The sequence below is a fragment of the Calypte anna genome, chromosome 2, assembly GCF_003957555.1.
Source record: "Calypte anna isolate BGI_N300 chromosome 2, bCalAnn1_v1.p, whole genome shotgun sequence".
NCBI classification, from domain to species: Eukaryota; Metazoa; Chordata; class Aves; order Apodiformes; family Trochilidae; genus Calypte; species Calypte anna.
This window is the reverse complement of record NC_044245.1, coordinates 49242761-49268038: the sequence shown is the minus strand read 5'-3', so window position 1 is coordinate 49268038 and position 25278 is coordinate 49242761.

Genomic DNA, 25278 nt, shown 5'->3' with positions numbered 1-25278 from the left:
TTCTTAAATGAAAATAATAATAATAATAATTCTAAATCTGTAAAATTTGAGAGATCTTTTTGAAGTTTCTTGGAAATTAAAATCACCATAGAAGCAGATAAAAGACACAAAACAAAGAAAAGTAGCATTAAAACTCTCAGATCCCATGTTACCGCTCAAATTAAGGTTAGAAATCATCAAAACATTTTCAATAGTCATGCTCCCAAGCTCTTCCCAAGCTCTGCAGCCCTCCCATAGCTGCCCCCCAACCAGTACCTTCCCAGTATCACTTGAAAGGAGTTAATCCTTCTTAGCTGCAACACTTGGCACTTTTCCTTGTTCCTGAAGTTCCTACTGGCTCTTTCCTCCAGCCTTCCTGGGCCATGCTGGATGGCAGCCCTGACATCAAAGATACCACCTGGTCATCCCAACTTCATGTGGTGCACACTTGATGACAGTTCATTCCATCACCTCCTCCTGGTGGATGATTCAGATACTCAATAGTGTTAAGACACAGACAGACCTCATCTGTGATGAGTCAACAGGTAGAGAATGACCCACGTCCACCCTTGGAGCCCAACCATTTACTTCTGCCCCTGTCCAAAACTTTGAGGCCCCGAATTGGACACTCTTCAATTTGAGTTGTTGCATTGTAGAGCTGTGTTCTCATGACAATTCTTTTATTTTAGTCTTTATAACTTCCAAAATTGCAGATTGCATAAAGGAGATAAAAGATATGAAAGCCAAAACTTCTTTAAGGAATTTATCTTTCTAGTGGACTATACATCATAATCTAAATTCCAAAATATGACAACTCATTTGGATAATTAATGATTTTAGGGTATTTCTTCAAATTCCTTCACTATTTTTAACTTTTAGAGTTTAGATTGTATTATCTTAAAATTTTGCACCATGCCATATTTAAAATCTGACTATTGCCAAAGCATTGAAGTCCATGTAGTTCAAGGTGTATTCCCAGATCAGTTTGGTTACTAAACTGCCACATTAGCAGCCCCATAACTCGCTTCAGCAGGTTCAGGTTATACACTTCTCAAACTTAAGACAACTATCTGGTTGTACCTCTGTTTCATCAGAGATTTTGCTCAAATATTTTTAGTATTTATTTGGTGATTTCCTTACAGTTTGAACAAACTGCTATTTTACTTTGCTTCTTTTCCAGTACGACTATAGTATCAGCATCATGCAAAAACAGCAACTAAATAAAATTGCAGAAGTCCTATTGAAGGGGAAACTTTCAGTTTGTTAAGAACCCCCAAAAGTGCAACATTACATACACTATATAGTTTCAAGAACAGTCTTCTATTACCACTCCTGAAACAGTATTGAAGGTAAGATTTTTTTGAGCCTTTGGAAGGATTTCAATTATGCAATGGTTCCATCAGGAATTTTAATCTCTCCTGAACTTATCTGAAGTACTCCTGATCAGATAATCTAGGCTGCATGAAAGCTCCATTTGCTTTCATTTACATTTAAAATGTTTAGAAAGGAAAAGTACATTTTCATTAATGAAACAAAAGTGAAGCCAATGAAGTAAACTAAGAGAGACACTGAAAGAATATCCCTGTTTTCAGTTATACACAAGGAAAGACTTAAATCAGGTCTGATGAGGCATTTGGAAAAGTTAACATTATCAAACAACAGACATTTGGTTCCTGTTGCAAACCTTGGCAGACACAGCCTAGTACTACAACTGGTAGTTGATCCGTTTCCTCCTAGGAGTGTAGCTTCAACTTTTTGATCAGCCATATTAAACATGTTTTTTTCATTCTGCTAAAAATTGTAGTACAACCCTTATTTTTTCACTTGACTCAGTCACTATACAGTTAAGAATGGTGTAAAACTACAAATAAAACACCAAAACAGATTCCTCTGGAAAACTGAAATATTTGCCTGCCCTCTTGTTTTTCAAGAGTCACTACCTTCTCTCTGGCATAACCTTTGGTAAGGTTAAATGGATAAAAAGACCTCTGATTTCCTGACTCTAATGAAAATGACTGCTTTTTCTTTTTTATACAAGAGGTATTTGGGTGGTTCCTTTGCTCAGATGCTAACAAGAAAACAATAATAAGATGTTGAGAGGGCCTTTGATTCCACCAGTGACAAAAAGTCAGAACCGTGACCCAGAGCTTTATGGTGGTATTTGCAAAAGGGAGGGAGAAGAGGCAGTCAGGAAGCTACAGAAGTCATTCTCAAATGAGAGCTGCCTGGAACTGGAAAAAGGACCATGAGAGAACAAATGCCTAGGAAAAGAAAAAGCACCCTTATGTATTCCTTGGGAGAGAAGGATCACCTATGTAAGAACACTGTTCAGTTACAAAAAGTCTGTAGAACACAGAAGCCACTAAATCTTACTCAGACACAAAGAATTCCTCTTCAGAAGAGAAAATCCCAGGTCTTCCATCTAATCTATTTTTCAGTATAGAAGGAAATTACAGATGCTTAAAGAACAGACTTTCAACCCATCTCTGGCTTGTCAGGTACAAGTTGGAATCAAAGGAAAAATAAAGTATCTTGAAGCACTCAAAATGTCAGCTACAATGAAAACAAGACTGAATTGCTACTATTACTCTTTGTATTATAGCTGCCTAACCTAAAAAATCTGCCTAACCTTCTGCAGCATTTGGATAGTATTTAGCCAACAAGTAGAAATTCATTACTTTGAACACTGATGCTCATTTCATCTTGTCATTAATACAACTGGCCTGCGGGATTCACTGCCATCAGAGTTTAACAGATTTTACACTTAGTCTGTCTAGAACCTAAATATTTAAAACAATGTGAAGATGGAGATCCATCAATGGGATAAGGCTCTGGTTTAAAGCTACTGAATGAGTAGAGTCTTTTGATCAAACACTATGCTAGGTTCTTCATATTCTGCTGCTAACAAAAAATCATTGCTCAGTCTCATCTTCTGTCATTCAACCTCCACTCATTTTTAGAATTCATGTATCATTTAGCTGCACTTTATAGTGAATGATGAATCATATCTGCTTCTCTCTTACCACATTCTATCCAGGTTACTGGGCAAAGAAAGATTAGTGAGGAGTCCAGACCACAGAACTAAAAGAATAAGTGTCTTGGACTTTTTTGGTCAGAAACATTACAGGAAAGCTAGAGACAGGAAGACCACATTAAGAAAACAAGCTCATTTGAGAAACTATAAATATTGGTTCTAAGTCAGAAGGCTTTGACTGCTGTATAACAAGCACAGTGTATCTCAGACGGCACCTTACACACAAGCAAATCAGGGTGTTATCACTATTCCATTTGAAATATTTGAAAAATCTTACATTGATACACTGATATGCACTTACATCTCCAAAGCAGTAAAAGAGCAACGTGATCAATAAAACAAGATAGGAGCCTCTAGGCTTGTCTTCACACACCCAATCTGAAAACAACACAGTTAGAATTTGAAGGGCAACAGAAATGGGTAAGTCCCAATACCAGTTCCTTCATAAAGAGGTGATAATTCCAGCACCCAACAATGCTCTGCAAAGGAAGTTCCAGAAGTACCACTATGGGCCCACATCACTGCCTAACACAGGATGTGCTTAGTGCTCATCCACATACCTACCTTCTGTTAACACCTTCCTTTATTTCTCATTTGCTAGCAAATGATTAATTGGTGTCTCTTGAAATGTCCTGAGATTATTCAAATTATTACTACATAAACTACATTCACTTTCCCCACAGCTGTGAGCACCACATCTGATATAGAAGTCCTACATTTCTGGGTAGAGGTATGAGAAATGTAACACGTTTCTGTGTTTAACTTGCTTTCTGCTTTAGTTCTGAAAAGTTTGTGCTCTGGCTAAGAAAAGTCCCAGCATTTTCCTTTGCCAAGATCCTATGACATGTTGAGCACCCATAACTCCTACGGAGTTGACAGCACTTTGACCTTCAACTTCATGTCACCCCCAGCAAAACATTTAGGAGGTCTGGGAGTAGTTGCTGTTTATTTCCTTTCTTTCTCATGAAGATGATAATGCCAAGTCACTGTGTCTGGTTTGCAGCCCTGGATGTTATCAAGAGCTTCCTGCAATTTTTTCATCGTGTTGTTTTGCCTTATTTGAAGAGTACAAACAGAAATTGTCTTGAAGGTGAACAGCTCTGCTGTGAAATCTTTGATCCCTCGCAGCAATTTCTGTAAGAAGTTAAACATTCACATTTGCTTTTCTAAAGTCATTCACTAGCCTTTCCAAAAGGAAAAATAAATCATCTTCACTAATGACCGCTAATCATCATATTGGGTTAAAAAATTTTCTCAAGTCCATTTTTCCTTTGATTTTGTCTTTGGGGGATTGGTTCCAGTTAATACATAGCACACCCCTCCCTCAGCTACCCAGCGTTGGCTGGAGGTGATTTATCCAACTGCCATTACCTGGGTAATTTGCCATGTATCATTACACTCTTGACCAGTGATTTGGGAGTCCCAGTAGTATCCCTGGGATGTAAAACTAGTGAGAACCTACCATATGAAAGCTGGAGTTATTATACTGCTCCTCTCTGAGCTATTTAAGCTCCTTTTAGGAGACCCTGGAGCTTGCTCCTTGAAGTGCAGTGTTTATTTTCCATGACAGTTACCGACTGAAAAGCTCAGGGTCTGATTCAAAGGCTCTCGTACTCAATGGCAAATTTTCCACTGATTCCCTTTTCATCAAGGCTTCACACAGCTTTTTCAAAAGTTACAGCCACAATAGGACCCTGTTCTAAGGACACAATTGATAGTTCATAAGGGGTGAGGCTTTACACTTATTCCTACTTCTAACAATAGCTGGGGAGAGGAAGGATTTGCTGCAGAACCATTATGTTGCCAGCTCACAAACAAGTATGTAGGAAGCAAGAAGACCCTTAGCTACAAGTCAGTTTTACAATTTGGAAACAGGGTGATCTCTTGTCCTTTCATGCACACAAAAGGATTAACTGGGGGGGAAGCTTTCTTTAAAAAAAAAAAAAAATAATTACATTTTATAGATTTACCCTGTGAACAGAAATATTTGAGTTCCAGTAGCAGATTAAAATGTCCTTCTCCTAACTGTTCAGGATCCTGTGGATGGAGCTAATTTTTACATGAAGTTTGCAAGTATCAGCTCTGACTTCCTACTTTTATGAATTCTTACTAAGTTAAAAAAAAAAAAACAACAAACCCAGACCACACAGGGAAAAGTGCATGGCTTCTGCAAATTATCCTAATCCACAAATTAAGGTTTTTAAAACAGATACATCCTATGTACAAATATTTTACTCTCTGATACAGGAAATTTTAAAGCAGCACTATACATGCTTTATACCACAATGATCGTGAATATAATTTCTCTGTAGTACAGAGACAGTTTACAGAGCCCTGAATCTGTGATTTATCCACTGGATTTGCTTCATATTTAAAATCTCATGTTGCACATTTAAAACATCTGTTGTTCTGAAAGATCTCAGCAACTAGGCAGGAACCAAATCCAAAAAAAAGATCATAATATGGCTATATCACTCCTCAGTTTTACTTTTATATTAAAGCTGCTTTGGGGTTTACTAACCAGAGAAAGTTTGTCCCATTACTAAAAGGAAATGAGCATATACCTTGAAATAACTAATAATGAATATATAACCTTGAAATAACTGTGCTCCTACTCGGAGCACAGATTGTCATCAGACTGAGAGCTGGTGCTTTCAGAAGCAAGACCTGAGCAATGACATATACTAAAGGCTATAAAAGTACATGACTGATTTTCTCAAATATTTTTGCTGGTTAACTATAATAGAAATTAATCTGGTTTTAAAATATTAAATAGGAATTATCCTTTTCTGTCTCAAAAATGGTACAAACAATTCCTTTTAAGGCCAAGCATGCAAAGTTATCTTTTTTCTATTACAGATATATAATGCAATCTGAAAAATTAGAAGTACTTTTACAGCTAAAGAAAATCAAGAATAGGAATTAATAATTATAAAAACTTTTTTTTCCCCCGTAGACTGGAATGTTTATAAAAAGGAAGAAAAAATTACAGAATAAGATTAAACATGAATCCTGTGTATGTAGATTTACATTTTTCATGTAGCAGAATGAAAGCAACCTCCTAAAACATTTATATTGTCTGTTTCCAGACCACACATTCCCCTGACTTTCCTCTTGACTCTTAAGCTAGCTGCAGGATCTTTCAACTTGAATATCCTTATTTTACACCTGCCTTGCAACAGCAGTATACGTGTAAGTTATTACATTACATACAACATGCCAGGAGTTAATGTTCCTGATCTGTAAAGAAAACAATGGTTTCCTATTACCAGTTAACCAGTATATTGTGCATATGAGTGCATTACAGCACAACTGCTGGGAAATTATATGCACCACATACACTTCTTCAACCAGTGCCAACATTTTCCCCTGTGCCTCGCTTTTACACTCTACTTGTACAAACTCTTCTGAGGCTTTGCTCTACCTTATTCATGCCACAAACTGGATCTAAGCACACCTTCAGCAAAGCAGCTGCAGAAAATCCTTCTTGGAGAATTCTATGAAAAAAAAAAAAGGTCAACTGTGCTTGTTAAGATATTGAAGGTGTCTGTTCTATTCAAATCAAGTTTTAAAAAAATAATAATTGAATGTAGTCTAGTAAGAGAGGATATTTCCACATAAATGAAAAACATGTGGAAATGTTCAATAGGTCAACTATGTAAAGATGTGTTATATACTGTGTTTATAGGCATTTTATTCACAGACAAGGCTGGCATTAGGTTTTTATTGATATCCTGGTGAAAGGCACATTAATGTAAGGGTTTCAAACCCCTTTTCTCTGCATTTTCCTGCAGACCAAACAACAGCATAGTAATACAGAATTATTTTAAAAACATATTAATTTGCACTTAATTTACATTATCTTTTGATGGCAAATTATGTCTGAATCCATATTTACTTGCAGGTGCCATTCTCATTCATATGCTATATGAACATTATTGAACTTCAAAGCTAAACCTGTAGCTCCAACAATCAGAAACCTACATTATCTGTGTTATAATACAGGCTCATCTTCAGTAAAAAATGCTGGACATTTTACAGCATTCATTGGACAATGTAACCCAAGCAATATAGTGATTGATCTTTTTGTGCTTGGGAACATTAAATATTTGTCTGAAAGCAACTAGGCTAAATAAATTTAAACAAAATAATAAATATATATATATATATATAAATAATAAAATGAATTTAGGCTAAACATGAAAGTCCAAAGGAAAAAAGCTCTCACATGCAATGGAAACAACTACACACAGAAAACAACTTAAGAAGTTGTGCCTGTATACAGTCTTCACTTTCAGTGGAACCAATTATATGATTGTAAATAAAATCTTATTTAGTCATGGTGGTGCATTGAAGCCTCTATTTCTTGCTTCCTTGTGTGGTGGTTTTAACCATCCCACACTCAATGAACTTGTGATGGAGCTTTGGTCACCTCCTGGAATCCTGTGCAGCCTCTTTTTAGATGTGATTAGCCTTTGGAAATTTTTTACCATATATCTGAAAGCAATCTACATTTACAGAGTTCTGGAACTGTACCAACACAGCACATCATATTTATATTTCTCTCTAGAAACTGTGCCAGTGCTGTACAGAGCAGAGTAACCAGTGAGGTACTGCTGGGTAACACTTACCAATAGCAGCACAACATAAAGGATACACTTTAAATTACCACCCTGGTTATCCAGCTATTCATCTAATGCATTTAAAAGAAATTGGAGGTCCTACAGGGAATGCATGAGCAACTATGGCAGGAAGTTGTTAGCTGCTGGGCTCACAGCTCAGAAATCTGCTTTCCATTTACACCTGCTCCAGCCAGAGTCTGTAGACCAGAAACAAACCTTTGATTAAGTCTGGGAGATGCAACAGTCAGTGCGACTGTAGAACACAGGAGAACATTTGTGGGTTGTCCTTTCTCAGACACTATTTCAGAAGCAACTGCAGATAATGGATTTTAATTTTTTTTAAGCATCTGGCGTGCAGAGGGTCAAACTTAATGAGAGAGATACCTGTAGTAAAATCGATGTTGTAGACCAATATATTTGCTATCTACGCTTGTACCTATAATTAACTTCTACCTTTAATACATAAAATCTATGTGCAAACTATATTTACATTAATTAGAGAAAAATATTATGCAATTTTGTTTTCCATTTTCTAGGTTTAGACTTGGAATAAAAATTTTTACTAAGTAGAAAAAAATCAAGTGAAAATAAAAGAACCTTTCATCACAAAGTACTGTCATCTGCAACTTCCTATTTTGCAATTGATATGAGTAAGAAGAAAATCTGAGTACTAAATACAGGTAGTTTTCAACTCCCACATTTCTTTTTTCATGGATAACATTGCACTTCAATGAATATGGGAGGAGAGAAATACTAAAAAAATCTAGAGAGGAATATTAGAAATACTATAAAAATTGAACTTAAGACCATCTTATATGCATAATTCATTCCATTTGCAACCTGTCCAAATAATAGCATTTTATTTCAGTGATATGAAAAGGATATTGATCTACACGCTTTCAGAACACAGCAAAGATCTCAATAAAAAGACATGGACTACACAAACCAATTAAAATTAAAAGGCAAAGTTTGAGGTCAAGCAGATGCTGGAAATGCTCCATTAATTTGGACTCATCTCATAAAAAAAAAAAAAAAAAAAAAGATGGCAAACTCTCTAACCCTCAACTCTACCATTTACATAAACAGATAATTTATGTTCAATGTCAATATTAAATTTTTTTTTTTTTTTAAGCTACAGATTATTCCCCTGAAAATGCAAGGTACCTACACACCTGAGCATGAACCCGGATAAAAGTATAGTCAGTATAGTTCCATAAAAGTATAGTCAGAATTTTAAATGGCAGCATTTATGACACTGATCTGAGAACACATATTTTAAAACTTATCTAGAAGAATAAAAAAAAATTACTATGTGGTGCTTTAAAATTGCCATTAAGAGTATTTATTATGATAAATTATTTTGATAAAATATTATCAAAGGAATTATCTGCTAAAAGATTTTCCTATTAAACATAAAGATTTTTCATGACAAATCCTAAAGACAGTCCCTCTACCTACTCATGATACTTATTTCAAGTTACTTATCTGCTACATTATTTTCCTTTATTTATGATTAACATCTACAAGAAGTAAATAATATATTATATAAATAATATAAAAAAGAGGTGTATATTTCATGCTTTTTCAGTCTTTCTGGTATATAAAATGCTGTTCCATCTCATAAGCATGATCAAGTGTATATATATGTACACAGCTGCTCTAAAAAAGGAAATCATTCCAGATAAAAAGTCCCTACACAAGCTACTGAGACTACCCTCAAGAAAGTATTAAACATGATGACTATTGGCCTCCTCTTCGATGCCTATATGATTATTTACATCAGTGCTGATACATATACAATGACTTCCAGCTCAGAAACAACTTCACCCAAGGATAATAATATTTTTCTTATGTCTCCTGCTACCAAAATCAGATGCAGAAGTTGTTACTTCTCTCAGAAAACAATCTGGGAAGGTGCCTACTGCCCAGCTGATTTACTAACCTAGGCCACATGAAAAATGCCATTTCAGGAGACCTAGACAATAAATTAATGATCTGAACGTACCTAAACTTCTCCTTAATTCAGTTTCATTAAGTTTATCAAAAGCTGCATTATTCTCCAGTATTCTTACCCAATAAGTTTGCTGTATTTAAATAAATATGGAAGCTGTTAGGCTTTTTTTTTTTAAGAAGAAACTTCTTCACTAAACCAGGAACTACTTAACCTGTAGATCTACATTTACAGACAAACCAACTGAGACACTGGAGGACAGGAAAGAAAAAGGATGGAATTTTCAAGAGGGGAGAGAGAAATAATAAAAAGAAGGTAATCCTTACATTACCTTTAACAAACTTGTCCCACATCCATGCCCACTCTTCCATTCTAACTTTTTCTTGAACTTAAAAATCGATGACAATATTTTCTAAGTCACATCTATTTTCTGCTATGATTTCTTCTGTGTTTATAATTTTGACTCCCTGATTCCTTAGCAAGTCCCATTTGATTAGAATATCACACAGGTAAGAATTTATTAAATGTTAAATGTGAACTACAAATCTCTGACAATTCATGCAACAGTTGTCACAGATGAGATGATCAATTATAAGACAGCTCAATGTCTACAGTTAAGCAACCAGAGCTGCTTCGCTCCACTCCACACACACATCTGAAATGCTACATAAAAACAGACAAACATTTTAAATATGACAAGACTCCTTCTAATGGAATTTAGTCTGGGCAAATACACTACCCAACCTTCTTGTGGTACACACATAACTAAATGAACATGATAGTGTAAGCTTCAACATGGAAATGCACTTGCAAAAAAGAATTTCAAAGACCATCACCATTCATTGTGCATAAATATGGAATTTGAAATGCAAGAGAGCTTTCAACAGAGAAGCAAAAACGTAGATAGCAAACACTGACAGTGAGGAGAGGATGATACGTATGAAAGAGAAGCACAAACCAAAGGTGGAATTTTTCAGAGACAGAACGAAGACAATGCAAAACTGGGCCAGATAATGAGAAGTTACACAATTCAGTCACATGGAGTAGGATTCGGAACAGGGAGTATTATTTGCAACAGTTTTCTGAAGAATGGAATTTTACAAGCTTACTCTCTGTCTGGGATTTGATCTGAACAAGATTTTCAAAAGAAAAAGAAACTCTGTTCTTCCCAAATAGAAAAAACAGAGTTCACATTATTCTTTAAAACACAGTGGCACAGTGGCTCCTGATGCAACTATTTAAACCACACTTTTTTTTTTTTTTTTTTTCCCCCAATATCTGTTCAACTCATTTATCTGGGGAACGGGTAAACTGCAAGAATTTTTGGTAGCCTTATCAGAAGTTGGAAAAAAAATACACATACTGGGAATAGGAAATCTTATAATGAAAAGCATTATGCACTGCTCCAAACCTTGAAACCAAACTATTTCCCCTAAACATCTGGCTTTCTTTTGTCATTTTTTATGTCCATAATAATAAATATGTAAGGTTAGGAGTGCCAGTTTATTAAGCATCTTAAAATGGCTAAGCCATAGCAGCTGCCTGGAACTCACAGCATGTCTAAATAGACCAAATGTTCCCCGTTGGTAACAGTATATTCAAATCTAAGTATTACTATTATGGATTGATACTAATAAACACAAGGTTTAATTTTAAATGGGGCTTAAAAATCCATTTCCTTCCCTTACCATTTGCTATTTATTTTTTAGCTACTGAATATTTCTGGACAGTTAGCAAAAATCTTAAACATTTCATCACTTTGTAGTACTGTTGAAGGCTTCGGATGTAACAGTACAATATTACTGAATTAAAGTTACTTTTCTAGAATCAAGTAAATACATACCATGCCTGTATATTTTTCTTTTCAAACTTTCATTTAAGTTCATTCCTTACAGTTTCAATTCACCAACTCCTATCATCTGGCAGCAAGGCTGAGGGACAGTGAAAGAACAGGCTGTTAATGTCACCACTCCTACTTCTTACTCTCAAATAGACTTTTCACTGTTATGAGCCTATGAAGATGATCAAGAAGAAATTTTTTTCATCTGGATTTAGTTTATTAAATGCATAAACTCTGCTTCTTAAGCTAGGGGATGTTCATGACCAACTAATAAGGATTTTGAACCCATGAATGAGGCCACTAGGAATTTTATTGCCTTAAAGGAAATCTCTGGGTAGAAGGATGACAACTGAACTTCTAATAAAACTTGCTTTAGAGAATCATTGCATAGCAGGTGCAGCATGGAGAAGGAAAGGAAGTTAACTATAGAGCTGTGGAGCTATGAGTGCTCTTGGTTAACAGCCAAGAGATGTAGACAGCAACCACAGTCTGTTTATCAGGTTAATTAGGTCTTGTGATTCAGAGGCCATTACAGTGACTGTATCATAAAAACTCAGTTTCCAGCTGCTTGGACATGAAGTAAGGATTTATGGGAGGGAAAGACCTTAAAGAATAGCTGCATATGACCACTATAATGACTGAAAGAGGCTTGTTGTATGCACAACAGACATTAAAAAACCCAAATGTGTAAGCATATCTACTTTTGCAAAATATGGAAAATCTCATTAAACATTGCAGTGGTGTTAACGAGCCCTTCGCAAAATTAGAAACCAGATCAGTCTAAAGTTGGGCTCATTTTGGAGAATGAAATTATCTATTGAAGAGACCAGTTCTGGACCCCTCAGTTCAGGAAGGATACCGAGGTCCTGGAGCAGGTCCACAGGAGGGCAACCAGGCTGGTGAAGGGACTCGAGCACAGACCCTATGAGGAGAGGCTGAGAGAGCTTGGGTTGTTCAGCCTGGAGAAAAGGCGGCTCAGGGGAGACCTCATTGCTCTCTACAACTCCCTGAAAGGAGGGTGTAGCCAGGGGGGTGTTGGGCTCTTTTGCCAGAGGACTTTCAACAAGACAAGAGGGCATGGTCTTAAGTTGTGCCAGGGGAAATTTAGGTTGGACATTAGAAAGAATTTCTTTATAGAGAGAGTGATCCGGCATTGGAATGGGCTGCCCAGGGAAGTAGTGGATTCTCCATCCCTGGAGATATTTAAAAAGAGACTGGATGTGGCACTCAGTGCCATGGTCTAGTAACTGCAGCGGTAGTGGATCAAGGGTTGGACTTGATGATCTCTGAGGTCCCTTCCAACCCAGCCAATTCTATGATTCTATGATTCTCTTTCTTCAGCCAACAAGACTCAATCCAGCCCAACATAACAACAACATAACAACTTTGAGCAGCATGCTGCAGTATGCAACTAGTATTTGGCATGTGGATAGAATTTTTTTCCCCAAACATTTTTGCTGTGATGTAAGGATGACAATTAAATTTCATCAAACTAAATATAGACATTTTCCTTTAAAAATTATTTTAATCATCTGGAATTTGGGGGGAAAGTGTGATATAATCCAAAACACAGCCTGTATCAAAACTGAGTAACTTAACTAAATGAAACATTCCATTCTTTTCCTCCAAGAGACAGTGTCAAAACTGCTTTTCAGATTTTTGAGCTGAATTGGTTGTGATTTATTACCAGAAAATCCAAGTTTGGAGCATAACATATATTCTAAGCTATTTGTAACTAACAATGGCTACAAATCATAATTGAAACTATTCAATGAATTTCACAGCATCACAAAAGAGATTGGTCTGAACTAGCTAATGTGCTTCTATTTTATTGAATGCTATCAAAAGCCATACATTTTGGAAATTGACATTTTGCAAGTTTTGGTTGCCTCTACAATCAATTCAATAAGCCAGTTTCCTACAACATTTCATGTTGTCGTTTTTAAAAGCATGAGAAATATGGATTTGTTATCCTAAACTAATAGAGTATTACTCAGAATCAGCTTGTATATGAAAGAATCACCAAAACAATTACAAATAATCACCTGATTTAAGACACTATTCTCCAAGTTCTATATGGTTTACCTGATACATGCTCTGCAGCTTAGACAGCATTCAGAAATTAGCTCCCCTTACAAGTCTAAATTGAAGCTAATCTCTGACAAGGAAAAAAAAGAGGGGGGAGGAGGGAAAGGACAATTATGTGAATCAGTGGAAAGGTTAAGGATTATTTCTTTTACTAACATGTAGAGTATGAAAGACTGGATGTCTGTGACCTAAAGTATTATACAATTGCACTTATGAATTCTTATAACGCATATTTCAATGAACAGAAATATTTGGGAATGGAAGCCTGTCTGATTTGGTTAAGTCATCAGATGCAAACTGTTAGAATTGCTGGTCTTGCTTCCCTGTTTAATCTCTTGTTGAGGGAGTTCCCAAGACGCTCTTTATTGTGTTTATACAGCAAAGTAATGATACATTAAATGTGGCAGTCCAAAAATATTTTCATGATGATTATATAGGTTTGTTTGTACCCGATTAAGGTACTTCTCCTGTTTTAACTTTGGCTGGACTTTTTGAATTTACACATGAATCTGCAACCGAACACTCGCAAAATCTGTACTCACATAATTAAAAAATACTACCAAAAGTTACACGTAATTTTGTTTAATTTCAACTACATTTCTTTTCGATGGTTATATTAAAATTTCTTTTAGAAGTTTACTGTGAAATTATTACATGTACCTTCACAAAAAAAGCAAGCCTGTTTGATGGTGATCACTCATTCTGGTAACAGAGTACAGAAGATCAACTGCAAGCCTGTGCAGAGACTTAATCCTATGTATCTCTTAATAAAAGCAGACTGCATTTTTTTCTATTTTACTCACCTGCTGCTACAATGCTGCAGAGTTTCCAAGCACAAATTATACAAACAATATTAGTTATAGACTTTAATCAGAGCAGATTCAATTCTCAGAGTATTTACAGCTTCATGTGCAAACTGCCATAAGAAGAAAACCCTCTTTTTTGTTTGTAAAGTCTGACAGATGCCTAAGGTTTTGGGTTTGGGGGTTTTTCTGTTTGTTTTGGTTTCTTAATGTTTGTATAATTCAGCATTGTTCAGAGGAGTCCAGGGTGTGGCCAAGAAAAACTCTGTAATGGTTTCCATTGCAAATGAAATGCAAATGTTTGAGATTGAAATCTAACAAATTCACATTATTTTACAAATCCAGAGGAAAAAAATGGGTTTCCCATAAATACATGAATTAGCATTTATGTTCCATCATTACCATATGAAAAATGAGAGGATTCCATATTGCTACCCCCCAGCTGAACTACTCTGAAGAAAGAATATATTTAACACCTATAAACATATAGTCTCCATACATGGCAACATGAAACACAGATTTTTACAGGCAAAGAAAAGGCATCTCAAACTTCAAAAGTTTGAAACAACAAATTGAAACAATTAGATACTTCTAAAATATCTCAGGTCTTTTCTGGGAGCTTCCAGCTAACAGAGCCCTGTAAAAATCTTTTGTATCTATATTACATGCAAGTATATCCACTCCTATATACAAAATGTATGTAAAAATGTTTATAGAATGATAGAATCATAGAATTGGCTGGGTTGGAAGGGACCTCAGAGATCATCAAGTCCAACCCTTGAACCACCATTGCGGTTGCTAGACCATGGCACTGAGTGCCACATCCAGTCTCTTTTTAAATATCTCCAGGGACAGAGAATCCACTACTTCCCTGGGCAGCCCATTCCAATGCCTGATCACCCTCTCCGTAAAGAAATTCTTTCTAATATCTAACCTAAACTTCCCCTGGCACAACTTAAGACCGTGTCCTCTTGTCTTGTTGAAAGTTGCCTGGGAAAAGAGACCAACCCCCACCTGGCTACACCCTCCTTTCAGGGAGTTGTAGAGAGCAATGAGGTCTCCCCTGAGCCTCCTCTTCTTTAGGCTGAACAACCCAAGCTCTCTCAGCCTCTCCTCACAGGGTCTGTGCTCGAGTCCCTTCACCAGCCTGGTTGCCCTCCTTTGGACCTGCTCCAGGACCTCGATATCCTTCCTGAACGGGGGGGCCCAGAACTGGACACAGTACTCGAGGTGTGGCCTCACCACACTTTAGGGTATTTAGATAGCCTAAATCCAGTATGCTACACAAGTAGACTGTGACTTCAGATTTTTTCACTTTAAAAATACATAATTTTAAGTAAAATTTACAGACACCAAACAACAAGACAAAACAGAACATTCTGTCCATACAGCCTGTGCAAAGGTCTCAAAAAATTGCAGTCAGGATTAGACACAACAGTAGAAAGCCATGAAGAGTTAATCCCAATTGGTTTGCCTTGGTTTCTGCCACTGCCAACATGCATTTGAAGTCAGTTGTACTTGTTTGCATCTATACCCTGTGCCTATGCTACTTTCACCCTGCTACAGAACATATCAAAGTCTTTGCACTCTATTTTCAAATACAGTTTAATAAAAGCAAATGAGCCAGTGACTTAAGGAAAAAAAAAAAAAAAAAAAAGCACTTGGTGCCAGAATTCCATTACATTTCAAAGGAATTTAAGACCCCAGCTCCCTTAAGGTCTTTATTGTAGGTTAGCTACATGCCGTTTATCACAACAGTAACTATTTGATCCCCACTTGTGTAAAAAAAGATGGGCACCAAGAGGCAGCTTCAGCATCTTAAAGTCAGTGATCTACATATATCAATTTAACCTTATATATGGTACCTCCACAGTCATTACCTAATAACTACTTTATTGCTTCCTGACAGGGGCCTCCTCCACTGTACCACAGCCATTAAATAACACACTTGGGCTCCCACACCTCTTCCACATCACAGATCTATCACTGGATCACTAGCCAAGCAGTTGTCATCCTAAACTGGGTAAGAATCAAAAAAAAGCTGAAAACTAGACCAGATATGATTTATCTTCTCAAAAGAACATAGAAGAATTTTCACTGAGTGCTATCAAGCCAACTAGGTGCATAACATACCCTTTTTTTCCCCTTTTATTTTTTAATCTGCTAACTGTAAAAATGGCCTTAACGCTGTACAGAGTCTCTGAGGGAAGGAGATATCTGAAAAGTGGATGATCACAAGTTTTTCAGGATTTCTTTCTGCTGTGCTTAGGCATCGCTCCTCAATGGTGGCTAAATGATTTTTCATTCTCCAAATCAGCAACTGAACTGAGAAAGCAAGAGCCACTCTTGTCACCCACACAGTAACAGCGTGTAGCCTTTAACACAGAGCACAAATGTACCAGGCAACAACTCCCTGACTATAGATCAGCAAGAAAGAAACTAACAGCAGAACCCAGAGGTTGACCTCGTGTTGTTTTGTAACATAAGCACTTTCCACCCAAAGGGCACAAGTCAAGGAGGGTTTGATTGTGGAGTCAAAATAGTCCTACCACTCTGTTATTTTAGCCTCCCTTTCTTCCTCCTGATTATCCCACTCAACATAACCTACAGCATTTAGTGATAAACCTGCTGGCACACAATTTATAGAGAAACAACACTTGACTTTCCCTCAGCTACTTATCTCTTTAAGCAGCCAAAAGAAAAAAAAACACTACTATATATAGTGACTCCTTGGTGTCTATCCTCCCACCTCCTGTCCCCCCGCCCTGTTTTTTTGTATGTGCAAGGATTTAAGCAGAGTAACAGAGAGCAGTTTGCTTTCCCAAAAGGACATAATAGATGCTTTCTCACACAGCTTGTAATGTGTGGACCATGGAAAATAATTATGAGAGGATAGTAAGATCAAGTAGCTTTGCCTGTATTGAAGAGCCCAAAGCCATTAAGTTTCTGCTACTAATTAAGAATTAGCACATACTCGCATGCTGTTCAAACAAAATAAACAACATTCCCTTATAGGAATAATGTATAGCTATAAACTCAGTTATTTTTTATAATCAGAAAAGTCTAAAAACAACAGAGGGGAAGCAAAAAATTACTTATCAAGGAAATGACATTCTTAGTCTCATGAACCTGGAAAACACTGGTGATGGATGTGTGGAAAAAAATTATGGAGAACGTGAAATGCATTTTGTAATTACTTTGTCAATCTGTGGTAGAACTCATTTTAGCAAAGGAACCCCTCTAACACTGCTAAATGATTACCGTACACCTCGTAATATTTAATAACTACTCTGATTTTATAAGTAGAGAAATAAATGGACTGAAAATAATACACTTCAAAAATTGTAAATGGCAGCCCAGCACTAGTAATCAAACATTTCCAACTCAGACTTTTAAAATATTAAACTATCATTCCACCACTATTACAAACAGTGATTAAAAAAACAATATTTTACCCCCAAAATTAAATTTTCTGACCAATGCTGACAACCTTTTTCAGGTTGGAGACATAGCCTTGTATGAAGTCACACACAGTTCATATTCAGTGCTGTATTAGGGCTTCTCTTCTGCCCAGTAGGAGTACCAAGAAAGAACTAAAGGACTTCCAAGAAAATGTCAAGATACAAGCAAATACTGGATTGCAAAAAATTAATCTCCACTGAGGCTTGAATCCTGGAAAGACAGTGGCGATAGAAGCTGGTCTCACACATCTCAATCAAAAGCAAATTTCTTGAGATTACAAGTGGTGTGCACAGAAAACCAGTGCTTGCCAATGCACAATGAATTCTACTTTAAACCAGAGAAAGCAAGGAAGCTGATTTTGCATAAAGAAACACACCCAGAAAAGAGTAATTTTACATTCCCTAAAAAGTTCAGAAATTTCTCTCTATATTTCTGATTTGTTGGAGCTTGAGCAAGAGACAAAGAAAACAGGCTTTGTTTCATATACTACAGCCCTGCTACTGTTATAGATATCCTTGCATCTTTCTCAACCTGTAACTGCTTACTTTCTAGACAAACTAATTTGTCACAAAATAATAAAAAGGAATACAGGAAAAAACAAATCTGGATTTACACATCTTCCAAATATCTAAGAAAGAAAAATATCAGCTAATTCCAACTGTGGGTTCTGCATGCCTGTACATAGATGATACATGAGAATGTAAGAACCTAACCTGATTTTTGTATTACAGGGTGAATTTGCAGAACAGAAATTTACAAAATCAGTTTAAAAATCAGTTTGCTTTTTTATGTAATAGGAAGATAGATCATGTTTTATTTAGTAATTTTCATTAGAATACTCATAGAAGCTACAAATTATATTATTATTTTATTCTACAGTATGAAAAACTGTCTTCAAAGAAACACTAAACTTTTAAATTTAAACTAGCTTTCAATCAGTAACTCCCAAATGGTTTCCAAACCCAACTTGTTCACAATCTATGGTCAACATATGGTGACTATTGAAGTTGGCCAAAAAAAAACTTAATCAAATTAAAAGTAATCTAGAAAGATGTTGGCCTTCTCAGAGAACTGCACATTTTCTGCAAAGATTTCTGCAATGTAATTTTTCTTCCTGCTTTTTATAGCTTTCTAACACATATTAAAGGACAATGTGGAATAAGGATAATGCTATCCTAAAAAACAACTGTACAGAAACTGCACCTACAGGCGGTGGCAATAACTTGGCTCTTACATCAATAGGCCTGAGTATTCTCGTGTGCTGCCCATATGCAGGCTTTTAACAGCATTAGAACTATGAAGAAATAGCCAAGGGACTCATTTATATCTGTTTTTGCAGATGAGACAATTTAATATGAGGAACCACGGGGTGTATGGCTGTAAATCTTTGACTGAAAATTACACAGGGAGACAGAAAGCAACAGAATTATTGCAATACTTTGTGCCTAATAATGAACATCTCAGAGCTCCTACAGCATCAGTACAGGGTGCCAAAGACATAAATCATTAGCCTGAATGAAAATGAAAATGTTTTATTTGTATAAAACCATGAGAAAGGATGACTTAATTAGAGAACAAAACCCTCACTGTATCTAGCTGATTTATAAGCTGGGGTTTTTTTATCTATGAGACAACAGTATTTTGCACTAAATTTCTCTACTATCAATGGCATGAGTTACCCTTCACTACCACAGTTAGCACAATAATACACCAAAGGGTTTAGGAAAGGTACATTTCATGATATGGTCCATAAGGTAAAACAAAACCTATTGCCATTTCACTAATCCCAAACATCCTGGCTCTGTAACTGTCCTGAGAGGCAGGCAGGCTCACCACTATCTTAGCACCAGAAAGAAACCACCATTCTACTGCCAAGACAAAAACATTTATGATATTACACAGAACGTTATACAGTTTACATTACCAATTAATAAACCATGAAGTACTACATTTATACAAGACAACCATACCTTTATAGAACAGAAACTGTCTCTGCCCACAAGCCTTCTCAGTGATCTGGAGAAGCCTTTAAAATTGTCCCTGACTGTGGTCTATGTTCTCCTGAGGCAAGAGACTGTGGTAAGTAGCACAGAATATCTTTAAGATCCAGAACTTAACATTCCTGTTTCTGTTGGTTCAGGCTACCCACATACCTTGCCTGCCCAGCAGCAATGAGATCAAGCTCCTTCTCCCCCTCCTTCCTAATCACCTCCAGTCTCATGAGCACATTGGGAGGGCAGGTGAGATCAATAAGCCCTTAGGCCAGTCAGCATGCCAAGCTTTCCACATTGCAGGGGAGTGAGTCTAGGCTGCTCTCAAAGTTTTCTCTGCAGAATCAACACTAAAGGTGGTCGAAACCTATGCTCAACAGATGGCAAATCTGACTCTGACCTTCCTGTGCACAGCAGGTGCAGACAGAAGTTCTGTATTACCATTCTCCAGTGGGGAAAACAAAATCCTCAGGTCCCAAATGAGTGAGGCTTAAGCAAGGCAAGAGTGAAACACCTATCAGGCATTTAACCACTCTACCAGAGAGCCTCAGTTCCACCTGTGCTCCTGCACCAAAATCTGTGGTGCAAACCTTTGGAAACTTCTAAAACAAGAAGGTGGAGATGTGTTAAATGGAATTTAGGCTACCTGTATTTGGTGTTGGTCCCCCAAAACTTAAGTAATTTAACCAAGACTTGAGCAATAAAGGTGATGGAATCAAATTTCTCCACAATGTAATTTTTAAAAAGTTTATTTAATAAACAAAAACTTGTAGTAACACCTCGTACTATTACCCACTATGATTTAGGCAGCATATATAACCAAGCAGGACACATATGTCCATGCCAGCCTAGAGGACACAACTTTTGAAGCAGTAATCAGTTTGGAGATAGAATCAGGCTTGTTTTTTAAACTGAATCAAAACACATTACTCTTCTCAGAATACTAAACTATCAGGCTGCTGGAAATACTCATCTCTGAACCTCCCCTGCCAGGACATGCTAGGCATTTTATGGATTCTAAAACAAGATCTTTCCAGAAATATTATCAGAACATAGTATTTACTGCCTCCCCCTGCACAATAAAGCAGTGATTCAGCTGGGGAATAGTAAGCCTTAAAGCATGATGAAAATACTGCTTTGCCTGCACACTATCACTGACTCCTTGTACACCGTCTTCTCTATTTCCACTTCCTCCATTCTGTTTTGTCCTCTGACTGAAGGCTTGGGAACAGGCTGCCTTGCTGCTCTCCATTCATACAGCACCTACTGTAACAGTGTCACAGGCTGTGAAATCACTTCTGGTGTGCTGCAACACTATAAAGCAACCACCCACCACCAACAGGCCTGTAACTAAGTACATTTTGATGATGCTCAGTTCCCCAGTGCTTCTTAAACACTTTTACTGATTGATGGTATCTAGTTTTCTACAGTGAATTAGATAGGGGTTGATGAAATTCTGATTAATATTATTGAAATTCTGCTTGGCTTATGCAAAACACTTCACAGAGAGATCCTCTGCCAGCATGAACTAAGAGCTTCAAGAGAATGTTAAGAACAGCAACTTCTCTTGCAGTTTGACCTCAGCCCTCCTCACAAACACTGCATGGTGAGGTTTATACTCAATCCACACACATACCTCAACTGAGTCCTATGGAAAAATGTATCTGTTAGGGCTGGGGGCAAGTTCGTTCAGTGAACTTCTCCCTTGTACCTTGACACTGTACATACCCGTAGGGGGTCCTAGTTGGATGGATGGTGGAAAGATTACAACTTGATCTGCACCCCCCTGCTACTGGCAAAGCCATCTTTATGTTTCAACCATGTGACAGAAATGGATGGAGTGTACAGGACCTCACTGGTTTTAGAAGATTTTTCCCAGCAGTAGCTGGTTGCTATAGTTTGGTCTAGACACAAAGAATTTAAGAAGTTTCCTTGTAACTCCCAAGGGAAATGGCCAACTGTGAAAACTGCTGGAATTTCCTGATAACCACAACGTCCTGCCTTGTAGTTTAGAATAAACAATGTTGACAGCGACAGTGCGCCAGACGCAGACTTCACCGGTTTGCTGCAGCAACAGGGAACTTCCACCTACTTTTCATTCTTCCTTATTATGATAACTGATAATGTGGAGCATGAGCTGCTCCTGACACACTTGTACACATTCCCACAGTTATACGAGTACATTTATTAAAATAGAGAATATGCAGAAAAGCAGAGTTATTTCAAATGCTTATAGACATTCTTACTGTTTCTTTCGTTATACATCCTTATGACCAATCCTATGTTCAGTCCTATATTCTCTTCAGCCTGTTTTTATCGAGCGAGTACACTAAAGTAAGATTTCATGTGCTATATAAAATATTGCATGAGGAAAAAAAAAATAAGTATACATCTTTTAGCCTGCCTTCACCTCAAACTACAGGTTTATGACTCTGTTTAAATGAGCATAGACTCAAATACAGACACTTCATACCTGTATACTTTTTGCAACAGTAATAAATCATAGATTTTAAAAATCAGAATTTTTAGATATATCCCCACCACTACCTTTATGGAAGCCTGAAGTGAAACCCTTAAATACACTATGAAAAATATAAATGTACATGAGGAACAAGATGTCAGGCAATAAACTCAAAAAAGCTCAAAAAAGCCCATTATGCCACCTACCCAATAATATGCTTGCACTTCTTAGTAAGCAAACCTCACAGAATTTCAGGAGGGTTTGGTTTACCCGTACAATTCTAGAAATAAGTAATGAGTTCAATTAGCTGCACATTCAGCCACCATCTGACTCAATGTGGTAACACAAGCATTAACTTTGGTGACCCACCATTAGGCATTGTTTGTTCTTCCTACCTGATGTTTTCAGAATTTGTCAAAAGTGCACTCCAGTACTCCTGTATCCATCCATCAAGCTTGATTAGATTGCAAAAACAAATGGTGGGGGAGTGGCAGCTACTAAAGGGTCACAAAGCTCCATAAGGAGGAGGATCAATAGTTTCAGCTGCTTGCTGTATCACCAAGAAACATGGTAACATCCTGCTTTCAATAGGACTTCATCCAATTCTTTCATCACTTTTTTCAATCTACACTTTTTTGAGTCAACAGAAAAAATCAAGCAGCAGACCCAGAACAAATGAAGGTGATGATGGCATCAAATGGACATAAATGCTCACAACCATCACCAATTGTTTCTGGGGAATGAAGACTGCAGGTCACCAGCTACACCAATTCTCACTAGCTTGAGACAAAGAGATGAACAGAGTTGCAAGATGCCTGTAAATTATCTTGGTATAGCCTTGTTGGGAGAGGCAAAATAGAAGATGGAAATGTAAAAGCTAACCAAGGCCAAGAATAAGAGAGAACAGATATATTCAAACCCAAATCACACATCTGATCACTTTTAGTTGGACTGGGCCAGGTAGCTCACCTTGAATTACATTACACTACTGTGGTGCGTCTGAGAAGTCCAAATCCAGCCCCTGGTGCCTAAGTAATGGTGCCAGACACACAAAGTCAACTTCATGCCTTCTGTCAGGCCGACAAAACATGCTACATGTCTCAGACCTGGCCCAGGAAGAGAAGTTTTATTTGACCACCTGAGCCAGCGAAGGTGGCAGGCAGCAAGTGTGCACTGATGTGCCTGCCATGGGGAGAAGTTGAGTCACTGTTCCCTGTGCCAGCTGGATTCCAGCACAAGTTTAATAAACTGGTTCACTGCAGTGATCATGCCTGGTTGCTGCTGGCACCAAATGCTTTCATCTTTAAATGTCACAGGCAGGTTAGTGTGGCTTTTTTTTTTTTTTTTTTTTTTTTCCAATAGGTAAATAGAAATGTGGAAATTCCAGCTACAAAACCCCAGAATGAAAGAGAACAGAAAAAAACTTAATCTACTTCTGGTGTTGTTTGTTGCCAGCAAAAACTGGCTTTGTGATTCTAGCCCCACATTAGGAAAGGGAAGCAACAAAAATAAGTCTGTCCTCCGTGGCCAGTCACAGTTGCTGAAATCTTGGAATTATTTTCAGTGCAAGTTCATTCTGCAAAGGTTTTCTTGGAATGGGTCAGGGAAATATCAGGCAAGGAAGTAACTACTTGACAGACAAACTGAAGAAACATGTCCAGACAAGTGAAATCTAACCAACTCATTGCTTGCCAGGAAAGTTGCATGTAAAAGAAGCTGAAAAGCCTCAAGAAATTTATCAACTGTACTGCCTCGTCATTTGGTGAATTCCTTCTCTGGTTGTGGTTGGTCAGTTTTGAACTATATTGCGCTTCAGGGATCGAGCTGATCTCTAGATGTGTATAAATGCTATTTAGACCTTGTTCAGAGATATTTAATCAGATGTCCATTTGATACTGGTAAACATTCATCTTCTCACATATGAGAACAGCAAGGTCATCTGCAAGATTTCTAGGAATATTCTTGGAATCTTGATACCCCAGCTGACTGTAAAATATGTTTAGCCATCACTGCTCCTAAAACTTCCAAAAAGCAAGTTCAAGTCACCCCAAAATGTTTGTCATCGCCAAATGCTGACCCCCAGCAGCAGAGGGACTTCCATAAAATTATGGTTTGTTTGTTTTGTTGTGTCATACAAAAACGGACAATGATAAAGAAAAGTAAGGTGAAGGATTATTTTTCATTCCTCAGCCACCAGGTTGCACATGTCTGTTGACCACTGAACTTGTTTTATTTGCAAGGGCAGCAGGGAACAATAACAGGTCTCCAACAAAAAGGGAAATAGGAGAGTTATGGAATCACACACAACCCTTGCCAACATCCTTTTAACGATCAAAGGAAAAAAGATAACCATATTTCCATTATGGATAATGAAATCTGAGATTCAAGTCATCTTCTTGCCTGTTTGTTGGCAGAATTAAGCTAAGGAACAGGTCCCAGTTTCCCACTTCAAACATTTAGAGCATAATTAAAGATAATTTATACTTCACTTATTCTCTTCCATCAAAGAAATAGTGCAGATACAAAATGGGCTTTCAGAAATGTGAAGAACATAAATCTGATCACATTTAAACAGAAAGAAGGTTAGCATGTTTTATTACACTTTCCAGCATCTAAATAGGGAAAATTACTTGCTTTGCTCCTGTTCATTCTGGATACAGGTCAGATTTGTCCCTCAACTAATTTGCCTCACCCATGGCCTTACTAAGGATTGCCAACACTTTACAAGGCTGTTTCTGAGCTCTGAAGATTGCCAGGAGAACATAACTGCTTTGATATATCTCAGGGAGACAGTAAGGAACTTGTGTATTATAACATTTGAGTTCTGTCTGGAGCTGAGATCCACTATGGTCCTGTTTCTTTGTGATAAAAACTATGCCCTTAGAAAAGTAAAAGAAGTATAGCTTTACATGGGCAATCAACAAGTGTAACAAGAAAGACATGGCCATTCACAGTGTCATTGCCAGACAAGACAGGCATGCAAAATAATATGCTCCATCTCACACCCATATAAAACCATACTGAAAAAAAACCTCACAGGCCTAAGT